The sequence below is a fragment of the Anabrus simplex genome, chromosome 8 (genome assembly GCF_040414725.1).
Source record: "Anabrus simplex isolate iqAnaSimp1 chromosome 8, ASM4041472v1, whole genome shotgun sequence".
Classification (NCBI taxonomy): Eukaryota; Metazoa; Arthropoda; class Insecta; order Orthoptera; family Tettigoniidae; genus Anabrus; species Anabrus simplex.
Window position 1 is genome coordinate 33,718,832 of NC_090272.1, and position 12,820 is coordinate 33,731,651.

Below are 12,820 nucleotides of genomic sequence, written 5' to 3' on the forward strand. Positions count from 1 at the left end.
CACGAATGTTTTTGTTGCTAGGGGCTTTACGTCGCACCGACACAGATAGGTCTTATGGCGACGAACGAATGTTTTCAAGAAACTTAATATGAAAGTTTCTTTTAAAACAACCAATAACAACACTCATCTTTTTTTCAATCAGCACACTATCAATAACGGCAATAGCAAATTTCAGAAATCAGGCGTTTACAAATTAAAGTGCCAGCAGTGTCCCGCCAGTTATATTGGACAGACAGGCCACAATTTTAACATAAGGTATAATGAACATGTTAATGCGTCAAAGTACAGCAGATTCTTAGCATTCGGTTCTCATATGGACGATACCAATCATACATTCACGGGCATACAACAAGACCTTCAAATTCTCCATTTATGAAAGAATGGAAATCTATTGAATATTTTAGAAAACATCTTTATAAATATTGATCAAAAATGCAACCCGATTTATAATCTTAATGAGATATCGGAGGATATCAATATACTTTTCGAGGAATTAATCAATAAATTCTTTTCACGAAGGCGCGTGAGTAATACGTCACCTCACGCCTCTCCCCTTACGTCAAACTCCTCTCAACCTACCCTCACAGTCAGTCATCAACGACTTTCGACGACGTCACTCATTTAGCCTTAGCACTTGAGGTGGAGTGGTCGATGTAGGACGGGCAAGGAGGTGAGTGACGGGATGGGCACTTAGATCATTTTAACGGCATTTTATTCTTCAGTTCATTCATATTTTCTTTTTCTTTTTAGGCCCCTATTGTCAACACACAATCAGGTTCAACTTGCATCAGTATAACTCCATCTCCTAATCAAGAAATCTATTACAATGTGGCATCACCAGAACACTGTTTTATGTACAATATGCACATAATTTTATTTGCATAGCCACTTACGGAGTTTTATAATTGACAATTCGTTGTTTTGAACAACAGTTTTAACATATGATTTTAATTGGACTTCATGCTTCATATCATGTTCGCATTGCACCATTTTAACATTGAAGATTGACAAGACGCTATCACGCCACGTCACAGAATACAAAGACTTTGCATCTACTTATTTTAATGTGTCCTCGCCTTATTTTTAATGTTATGTATTTGTATTTGTGACTGAAGATGTCCTATACGAGGACGAAACATGTTTCACGAGTGTAATTTTATGTAGTCTTTGTAATAAAGACAATTACAGTATTGTAAAGGTGGAATTATAGAATCTAAATTTTCACAAGTTGGATACTTATATCTCAAAAACTGAAGATTTTACAGTCATGAACATTGGTATTTGGAATCTCCTTTAAAAACAAAGAAACAAATCTACTTAAGAGCAAGTAAACAGGAGTGCCAAAGGGGTTGAATTTTTAAAATGAGTATATCTCAAAAAACGTAACATGTTACAGATGTGAAAGTTGGTATTTGGAATCTCCTGTAAAAGTAAAGGGACATGCGTAATTTGTTTTCTGAAAATCCACTTTAGGGGAAGTGTTAAAAGAGGTGAATTTTTAAAATGAGCATACCTATTGTATATCCCAAAATCTAAACATATTACAGACATGAAAATTGGTATTTGTAATCTCTTTTAAAAATAAAGAAACACATATTTTTTGTGTTTGATAAAAATCACTTAGAGGGGGTAAACATGACTGGAAAAAGGGTTGAATTATTTTTATTAGGATTCGGGTAGACCTATCTCCAAAACTGAAGATATTACAGACGTAAAAATTAGTATTTGGAATATCCTTTAAAAATAAAGAAACATATTTTTGTTTTTGGAAAATTCTTTTAAGGGGGTTGTAAAAAGGACTGAAAAAGGGGTTTGCATTCTTTTTACGAGGATACTTATATCTCAAACTGAAGATGTTACAGACATAACAATTTATATTTGGAATCTTTTTAAAAATAAAGAAACAATTTTTTTGGAAAATCCACTTAAGGGGTGAAGAAAGTGTTGAATTCTCTTTATGAGGATACTTATATATATCATATACAGAAGATGTTACAGATGTAAAAAATTGGTATTTGGAATCTCCTGTAAAAGTAAAGGAATACGGATAATTTGTTTTCTGAAAATCCACTTAAGGGGAAGTGTTAAAGGGGAGGGGGTGAATTTTTAAAATGAGCATATCTACAGTCTATTTCTATTTCAAAAACTTACCACATATGAAAATTGGTTTAGAAAGGACTGAAAAAGGGGTTGAACTCTTTTTATGAGGATATTTATATCTCAAAAACTGAAGGTGATACAGCCATGAAAATTTGTATTTGGAATCTCCTTTAAAAATAAAGAAACGCATATTCTTTTGTTTTTGGAAAATCCAATTATGGGAGATAAATGAATTGAAAAATGGGTTGAATTCTTTGTTTGAGGATACATATGTCTCGAAAATGAAGGATGGTATGGTCGAGAAAATTGGTATTTGGAATCTCGTTTAAAAATAGAGACACACGTATTTTGTGGCGAGGGAGGGGGATGTGGAATCAACTTAGGGAGGGGTGTAAAAGGAGTTGTATTCTATTTATGAGGATACAAATAAGAAAGAAGTGACTGGGGGGTGAGGAATGATGACAAAAATATGCATTTATATGAAACCGTTTGAATCATGAAGTTAAAATTTCAAATGATATCCTAGGTGTTTAATAACACAAGGTTTGAAACAAATTTAACCCCTCAGAGAGTTAAATGGGGGTTAAGATCCGAAAACAAATATATTAATTCCTTCCTCTGAAATGGTTTAACGTACAAGACAAAATTCCAAATAGCGGTATATACTGTATTTTAAATCCTAGGTGTGAAATAGGAAGTTTTTTTTATCGTTCCACCCCTAAAGTGTTAAATGAGATTAGTTCCGTAAACGGAATTATTCATCCCTCCAAAACTGGTTGATGTGCAAAGTTGTAATTTTACGAGAAGATTTTCTTTTATGTTTTAGGTGTAAAATAGTGTATACTTGAAAATATTTCTCCCCTAAGGGGTTTACATGGTGGTTGACTCTCAAAAATACAATATCCATTCTTCCGAAACTGTTTCAGGCAATACCTTATTTTTTTTATGAAGGGTGGTCTTCAATATCCTAGATGTTAATAAATACTTAAAAACATTCACCCTTTAAAAGTTATTCATTCCTTCATTACTGTTCAACGTACACAATCAAAATTTCACAGGTTGGTCTCTTTTTGCATCCTAGATTTTAAATAAAATAGGGTTTAAACATTCAAATTCTTCCGTATGGGGTTCAAATGAGTGTTAGATCAGAAAATAAATAATCATTCCCCCAAAACTGTTTGACTTATGAACTGAGGGTGTATTTTGCAGGCTCAGTTGACAGTAGACTCTCCAAAATGTAAAACTTTGAATAATAATTTTCAGTTTAAAACCATAGCGAAGCGTGGGTATCTTGCTAGTCTGTTATATTTCAGAGCATTAACATGCTCTAAGTATCTTGTATGGAAGCTCCTACGTGATTGACCGACATAAGATGCATTACAAATATTACAATTGAGTCTATAAACACCTGCCTTGATGAACTTATTGCTATGAGTAATAGAAGTGGTATTGTGTAAAATATCTGTGTTTCTGTTACATGTTTAAAAAAAAGCATGACGTCAAAATAGCCTTCAAAACTAAGGGCCTTATTTTTTGGTGAAATAAAACTGTTCATTTCGGTGTTAAAAGTGATACTATTTCGGTAGGTATTTCTTGAAAGAAAATGTCATATTGATAAATTTTTCTTGTGATATTTTCCTTATAGTATGGGATGAATCTAATTTTGTGATTAGGGGTTTTAAAGAGAATTCTTGTAGTGTATTAAACTGTTATTAAATCTTAGAACAACTAAATATACAAAAAGTTATAGAAATAAATATCAGTATATGAATTTATACATACCTTAATTTTTTTTTTACATTTTGAATTACTTGTCTACAAAGTAAGCGTGGTTTAACATTATCAGGATGCAGAGTTGTGTGACAGCCAGGAAGTATCTTTGTGTAAGCAGAGAAGCCCTTTCTTTGACCACATTAGACGTCGGAAACCAAAATGCTATTATTATTTATAAGTTTCATTTTCCGTATTGATTGGATTCAATGTATAGATAAGAAATGTGTTCCACCGATCAATACTTATTTATTGTAAATGAATTTACATTAGTACCGGTTTCGGCCTTCCATGGCCATCATCAGCTTGTACACAATTATATTACAGCCATTAGACAAAATCACAAAGATGTTGTTATGTTAGATCATCCGGATGTCTAATGGGGATGGGAATAAATATATTGCAATAGTGTGAGGTTAAAATATCTATGATCAAAGGTGGTGGTGAAGGCTACAACAAACTAAAACCTATTGAGTGCACATTGTGAGACAAGAATTAACGCTACCCTCATTTGTTGGACATATGTGTTTATGTGTGGGGACTTTATCTACAATTTTCGGCCATTGTTTGAATTGCCGTTAATTTATGTGCCTGAACTATGCCCATTTAAAATGCATATTTTGCTATTGTTAAGTCGGTAGCTTTGAAATTTCTGATTCACCCAATAAACCAGTTGAAGTGCGCACGCACCCGGTCTACTGCTTTGAACTGAGCGCTGTGCTTCTCGCTAGCTGGAAGCCAGTCTGTTGCCAGCTGAGCGCAATGATGGACGCATTTTGGAGAAGTTGTTGTCTACAAGACTCGATTGAAAGTTGGTGAAATGAAGTCTGATTCTCCAGTCTGATAACCATGGAATTAGGCCATTGGCCTAATTATAGCGTAATTATATATCTAATGTAGTTTCTATTCATCGTTCTTTTATATTAATTAGATGCGAATATCTGAGTAAGTGTACGTCATTGCAAGATGACCTAACAACGTAAGCTATCGGATTATATTAAATTGGACACCCAAAGATGTAAGTACTAGTATCATCTTAATTGTTTCGAGACTGTTCTACTGCCGGATTATTTGGAGAAGAAGAATGTGAGTAACACGGTATAAGTGACATTAATTTTGTGGGGAATTTCGGCAATGCATTTCATGTCTACTTCGTAACTGTAATTGAAATTAGGCCTATAGTTTATGGACATGTTGGCCACCGTTTATTCATTAAATTAAACTGGAATTTCTTCTGCATCAGCCATTTTAATGTTATAAATTGTATCTTCAAACTATTAAAATGTAACCTAACTAGATTTTTGTAAAATTCTATATCCAAATTATAATTAATTATGGAGTAATTCTGGAACTTGGTATATGCGCAGATGAGAGGCAAATTATTCCATTTGTTTTATTTAACTGAGATTATCGTTGTGATGCCTTTTTCTGTTACTTAAAGTTATTATTATTATTATTATTATTATTATTATTATTATTATTATTATTATTATTATTATTATTATTATTATTATTATTATTATTATTATTATTATTACTATTATTATTATTATTGTTGTTGTTGTTGCTGTTATTATTATTATTATTATTATTATTATTATTATTATTATTATTATTATTATTATTAATTTAGTTGGTGGATTTCCTTCTACTTTTCTTGGTTCATATTTGTGGTATTCATTGCACTGTTATCAATGTGTTGGATGATGCTGTGTGCTAGTATTGTTTTCGTAGTGGATCATTGTTTAATTACTTAATGCGATGGTTTATTTCCGGTCTTATTCGGGCATTACCGTTTCCCAGGGCTTCCTAAAATTAAAATTTATTAACCGGCATTTAAATCCTCTATTAATATTTTGTTGAAGGAAATGTTAAATTCAAAATACTATACATTATTATTGTAATATTGTGGTTGTAAGAAAGTGAAATTTGTTTCTCCCATTTCTTAAAGATACGTTTACCCTCCTCAGACTATTCGCGTCCATGTTTTCTTTCTTTCATTATTGCATGTCAGACTTTTATCTTATCTCCGGCACGCTAATTTTGTGTGGGCCATGCCAGCTGTTAATGTGGATGTTGGGTTGTTTTTGGGAAGCTGCATGCTTCGTGTGTACCATTGTTATGTTTTCTGTGGAATTTTAATTGTTTCCCTTCGTAATTTGTAAATAATTTGGGACATTTTTTTATTTGGGTTCGTGCTATTCTCTCTTCTGTTCTTTTAATTATTTATATGTGGAATATTTGGTTGGCTATCTTTGCCTTTAATATTTTGTGTGTTTCCATGTTTCTGGGATGATTGAAGTCCTTGTGTACAGGGTCTGGAAACAAATTTCAGTTTAGTGAGATTTATTGTAGTACACCCGCTTACAAAAACACTGGTCAGTGGTGTAATGAATTTTTTAAAGCACGGATTCGTTTTAACATTTGTCATTTATTGATTCTAATGCAAGCTGCAGTCTTGCTAAATTCTCTGTATTGTAAGAGTTTATGTATGTTCTCATTTATTTATTACTATATAAAAATTATTTTACGTTGTTATCCGAGTGCGCACTCATAGTTTTATTGCTTTAAAAATTGATTTTAATCCATAATTCAAAGAGGTTATTTAAAATTCAATTATTTGTTCCCCAATTTTCATTCATCAGTATTTTATTTTTCCTAATTTTTAAGTAAAGTTTAATTTACTGAAATTTAATTTTGCTTTCATTTAGTAGTTAGCAATATTGACCTGGCAACACCTCATGTAGTTATGATCCTGCCCTTTATCCTTTATGTTCTCTGCCCTCCATGCTAGTATATTTAATGCTGCTGCCGCTCAGTGGTAAGTATTTTGCTTCTTATGCTCATTTTGTGCTATTTATGGGTTTTTATTATCATTCCTGTTTTTATCTTTATCGGGTTGCAGTAGTGTTAAAAATCTATGATCAAAGGTGGTGGTGAAGGCTACAACAAACTAAAACCTATTGAGTGCACATTGGACATGAGTACATTAAACATATTAAAATACATAGGCCACAATATAAAACACTTAAAAAGTTAAACACACTAAAATATGGTATATATATGTTAAAATGCTTATTAAAATTTGAGTTCGTGTTGCGTGGATTTCATTCTTCAATCTTCTTTGTGGTTTTTGTGCTTCTGAATCATGTTGATTTAGTTGTATGAGGTGATCTTCGAGATTGTTCTATGGTTGATATATGTCATATTGATACGTGGTAAGAACCCTTGTCATGAAAAAAAATTTTTTGGTACTATGTAATCCAACTGTTGATGTAGGCCTACTTCATTTTTATATGATAAACTGCAAGACTTGAGTTTAAATTTTGATGGGAGCAGTTGGTGGCAACACCTCTCTCATCTGTGTTCGTGTTGTGGTTGTTATTATTGTTGTTATTGAGGCGTGTACCGATATGTTTGGAGACTTGCTGTGTTCTACCATGGAAGGCCAAAACTGGTACTAATGTAAATCCGTTTACAATAAATAAGTATTGATCGGTGGAACGCATTTCTTATCTATACTACCAAAATGCTTGCAAACACTTGGATGCAAATTCACTGTTGTCTTCTATCACTCCAACTAAAACTTCACTAACAATGTATTCTTTCTTCTTCTGTACCAGATGTGCTTTCACTGCATTTCAAAGCCATATATATAGCCTTGGAAGATGTTCATGGATATGCTGGTGCTGCCCGACCAGGAATGAGTAGCTCAGACTGTTAAGGCGCTGACTTTTTGAGCCCAAGTTGGCAGGTTCAGCCCGGTGGTATTTGAAGGTGCTCAAATACGTCAGTCACATGTCACTAGTTTTACTGGCACTTGCTTATGCAGGACAACATTTCGACATCTCGGTGTTCTTCAACCTTCAACTACAACTTTGTATTTTTTGATCAAAGTGAACCACAACTTCGCCATATGCCATTGACTTTTGACTCTTATCTCATGTAAACAAATAATTACAGGTCACTTGACCATCCTTCAACATTCTTCTTCTTCTTCTTCTTCTTCTTCTTCTTCTTCTTCTTCTTCTTCTGCTTCTTTTATGACCACATAGGATCACTTTAGTCAGTTCGTCGTTCAGGTCTCTTTGAAGGGATTGTTCGGGCTTTGCGGTCCTCCCAGTACTTCTTCAGACGCTCCGATCTTCGTGCCCTTTCCTCAGTTGAAAATGTGCGTGTTGTTGGTTTGTTTTGTGTAAGGGTAAAGCGGAGGTTTGTATTCTTGAGTTTTGTATTCAATTTTATCTTATTTTTGGTGTCTTCTGTTGTAAGGCCTATTTCCTTCAGATCCTCTCTTACTTCTCTGATCCATTTACATCCTGTTGTGGTATTTTTTGAGACGAGATTGTGTTGTACTAGTTGTTTCAGAAGTCTCGAGTCCTGCATCCTCATGATATGTTCAAAGAATCCCAGTCTCCTCTTACGCATAGTATCTGTAATGGGTTCTAGCTCTTTGTACACGACTTTGTTAGGTATTAACCGCCACTGTCCATCTTTCTGATATTTTTTGTTGATACAGGTTCTTCCAATCCTCCTTTCAATTTTCTGAAGTCTGTCAGTCTTTGATTGTTTATTCAGGTAAAAGAGTGTTTCTGCTGCATATGTAGCTTCCGGTTTTATAACTGTGTTGTAGTGTTTTATTTTTGTATTTATTGATAGACATTTCTTTTTGTAGATATCCCATGTTAATTTTTGTGCTTTAGCTAATCTATTTGTTCTTACTTGGATTGAGATTTTTTCATTTAAGTTATGTGTTATTACTTCTCCAAGATATTTAAACTGAGTTACTATTTTGATTTTATTACCATTTACGGTGACTTCTTTTAGCTGTGTTGGTTTTTGGGGCATAATTTCTGTTTTTTCAAATGATATTTTGAGGCCAATTTTATTTGCAATGTTTTGAAGTTCTGATATCTGGGTTTTTGCTTTTTTTATGTCCACTGCTAGTAATGCTAAATCGTCAGCAAAACCCAGGCAATTTGTTTTGATTTTTCGGCCAATCTTTATTTTGGGGGGACATTTTCTAAACCATTCCCTCATTACCATTTCTAGAGCACAGTTAAATAATAGTGGTGAGAGCCCATCTCCCTGCCGTAGTCCAGTTTTAATTTCAAATGTCTCTGATGTTTCACCCCTAAACTTCACTTTTGACTTGGTATTGGTGAGAGTCAATTTTATCATGTTTATTAATTTGGGGTGTAGTCCAAGGTGTCTTAAAATTTTAAACAGAGATTCTCTATGGATGCAATCATAAGCTTTCTTGAAATCTACAAATGTTATCACCATATCTCTGTTTCTTCTCCTGTTATAGTCCATTATCAACTTAAGACTCATGATCTGATCAGGACAGCTCCTCCAGGGTCTGAAACCTCCTTGATATTCTCCTAGTTCTTTCTCAAGTTGTAAACTTATCCTATTAAGGATGATTATTGAAAATATTTTGTATGTTATGTCTAGGAGAGAGATTCCCCTGTAGTTATTAGGGTCGGTTTTGTCCCCTTTTTTGTGCAGAGGATGAATGAGGGCTGTTGTCCAGTGTTCTGGTAGTTCTTCTTTAATCCAGATAGAGACAAGTTGTTGATGGAGGGCAACTTTTGCTGAGGTTCCTGCATATTTCCAGATTTCTGCAAAGGTCTGATCTTCTCCTGGTGCTTTGTAGTTTTTTAATTTATTCAGAGCTTGGTAGACTTCGTTTATTGTGGGGGGATTGATGTTTTCTGGTGATGTTTTTATCGGGGTGTTGGTGTCCAAATGAAGGAGTTCTGTAGGTTCCTCACAATTTAAAAGCTTGTTGAAATGTTTAGCCAGAATTTCTGCATTGTCTTTATTGTTATGGGCCAGCTTACCATCTTCATCCTTCATCAGTAGGGTCGGGGGTTCATATTTTTGGAGCTGCTTTCTGAAGGTTTTGTAGTAGTCCCTTGATTTAGTTTTACTGAACTGTTCTTCAATTAACTGCAGGGTGTCCTTATGATGTTGTCTTTTTATTCTTCTTAAGACTTGGGTAGTTTCTTTTCTCTGTTTTACTAGCTTTTGATAGGATATTTCTGTCTTTTGGGACTGATGTAATAGCCATGCCTGATGTCTTTTCTCCACTGTTTCATCACATTCACTGTTCCACCATTGGTGTTTTTTACGTGGTTTAATTGGAGCTAGGTCTTCTGCAATTTGTTTAAGGTTGTGTACTAAGTCTTCAAGTTTGTCTGTGATTTTTATTTTTTCAGTTGCTTTCTGGTAATTTTTGTTGTTGATTAGCTGGGTAGGATCTATTTTTCTTTTAGTTTTAAGGGCTTGCTTTTGTTGTCTCCTCTGGGGAGTGAGTTTAATTTTAATTTTAACTACGTTGTGATCTGAACCTGTGTCTATTCCTCGGAGGACTTTGACGTTATAGATCTCTTTGTGGTGGTATTTGTCCATGCAGACGTGGTCCAGTTGCCATTCTCCTTTAGTGTAGTCAGGGTGTTTCCATGTTTTGAGTTTTTGAGGTTTCCTCTTAAAACATGTAGATTTTGAGATTAAATTATGGTTTCTACACAGGTCAACTAGTCTCTCTCCATTTTTATTTGTTTTCTTGTGTGCTGGCCATTTTCCGATGATGTCACGGTATTTTCTTTCTCTGCCTAGTTGAGCGTTGAAGTCGCCTATTAATAATTTTATATGGTGTTTGGGGATGTTATCTATGGTCTGGTCCAATAGGTCCCAAAATTCTCCTGTTTCCTCCTGGTCTTTTGAGGAGTTGTTTTTATCATTAGTGGGAGCATGAGCATTTATTATAGTATAGATTTTATTAGATGCCTTTAAGGTGAGCGTTGAGAGTCGTGGAGACTGTGATCTGAATTCTTGAACTGAGTTTATTATTTTAAGGCTGACCAAAAATCCTGTTCCAAATTGTGGGACATTCTTCATCACAACATTATTACTACTCAACTGGGTGAATTATTTACAACAGGCCTACTAATACTGTCGTATTTTACAAAAAGATACAGTATTATTTATCTTTCCTTTTATAATCAACATTATTTTATTCAACATTATTTTTTGAATAAATACGATTTTGATCGTCATTTTCGTTGTAATGGCTGGTCGGCCAACATAATTTTATAGCAATCTTATCACTTGTTCATAACAGGCTGTTGCTTTGTTCATTTTAATTATAATAGAAGCCTTCTAATGTCAATATTACAAATACTTTCACCAATTGTAAATTCTTCACTCATTGTAATATCTTTAAAACCAACATTATTACAAGTCTTTTACCATAGGTTAATTTTAGTTCAAGTCTCTCCAAGGCTTTTTAAAAATTTGTTTTATTTCATTTATATGTAAATCAGTTGCCTGATTTTATTTCAAGGTTAAGGCAATGGCTGATGATGCCTATATACAAGGTGAAACATGTACCATTTTAGTTAACATGTCAATGTAAATCAACAAAGACAAGACTTATTGTATTGATTAGGTGGTCAAATTAATAAATTAACTTAATGTTATTATTCAAATCTCGGTGTCTCCAAAAACCATAAAAGTAGTCAGTAGAACAAAAATAACAACATTATTACTACTCAACTGGGTGATTTATTTACAACAGGCCTACTAATACTGTCGTATTTTACAAAAAGATACAGTATTATTTATCTTTCCTTTTATAATCATCCATGTCCTCATGCCAGGATTATCTAGTTTTTCTATAGGAAGGCTGGCTTTCATGAATGTTTTTGTTGTGTATTACAAACTGCTCTCTATCACTTTTCAACTTCTTTGCGATGTGTAAAGTGTTATGATAAATGAAGTATGTATTTTGGTTCCATCTACTCAATACAAGGATATTTATGCGAGTTATATCACATATCATTTACAAATGGTACCCGTTTCAACTCCAGATCTTGGTCGTCATCAGCCAATAGTTCAGAAAGTATACAATGCAAAAACACAAAATCAGTGTACAGACACATAACAACAAGCAAAAAGGCATAAAATAATAGTTAAAAACAATTGTTTGTGATGAAAGTTCACATGGAGCTGTATAACATATAAATATGATGCGTTAGACTGGGACATTAAAAATCTTTTGATGTGAAGATAAACGAATACAATGATAAATCTTACAAAGCTTGTGAAAGATAGATGAATCTGGGTCATTAAAACTGTAAAATACATGTAACTATTTGTCTTGCTGAGAGGAAAATTGAAGTGAAACACCAAAGTGTTGATTAATATAAAATAAAGGTTTCACCAACAAATAAGAATCATAGTTGATATTCGATGGTATCTTTAAGACCTATGTCCAAGTAATTCTTGAGGTAGTGAGGTGTTCATATGAAGGTCGGCCATCAAAAAATAAAATTGTTGTGACCTTAGTTTTTGGCATTTTTATACTTAAATGCTGGACATTTGCCAGTAGCGAACTCTCACTGCCAAAGAGCATAATGCGCACTGCTGTATCTACGACTGCAACGCTATTTGTTGTAATCGATAACATATACAGATTTGTATTAATTGCCTTAGAGATCGCAGAACTGAATACGCGTACTTCTGATACACAGTGCTCATCGCTTTGTGTGCGTTTGTGCAGAGAATATACAGCCTATCAAGCAACTGAGAAGGAAACTACAATGGTCAAGTTCTCAGAAGCATTTCAACGTTTATTGGAGAGTTTTTCCGGTACTATTTTGCATTTTTCGTACCAAGTGGGGTATATTTCGTGATTATTGGCCCAGTTCACGCACTAAATCAGATTTTGCAATATTTCACAAGTGCATTTTGCTAAAAGTACCTACAAGGTCATATATAGGCAAGAAAGAAGATATGAAAAAATTTGTGTGTATTGCTATTACCAAAAAATACAGCCCCTGATCATAACCCTAATTTTTGTTATATGTATTTTAATGTTATAATTATTATTCCTGCAACATTGTCTTTGTCTGGTATACATAAGTTTTAGTTATCATATAAT

General features: G+C 33.6%; 1 protein-coding gene across 1 annotated transcript in view; it reads left to right on the top strand.

Moving 5' to 3' along the window:
- Positions 1 to 12,820, top strand: part of Rassf (Ras association family member) — a 154,969-nt gene that overhangs the window by 32,671 nt on the left and 109,478 nt on the right. The gene's annotated exons all lie outside the window — the stretch shown is intronic.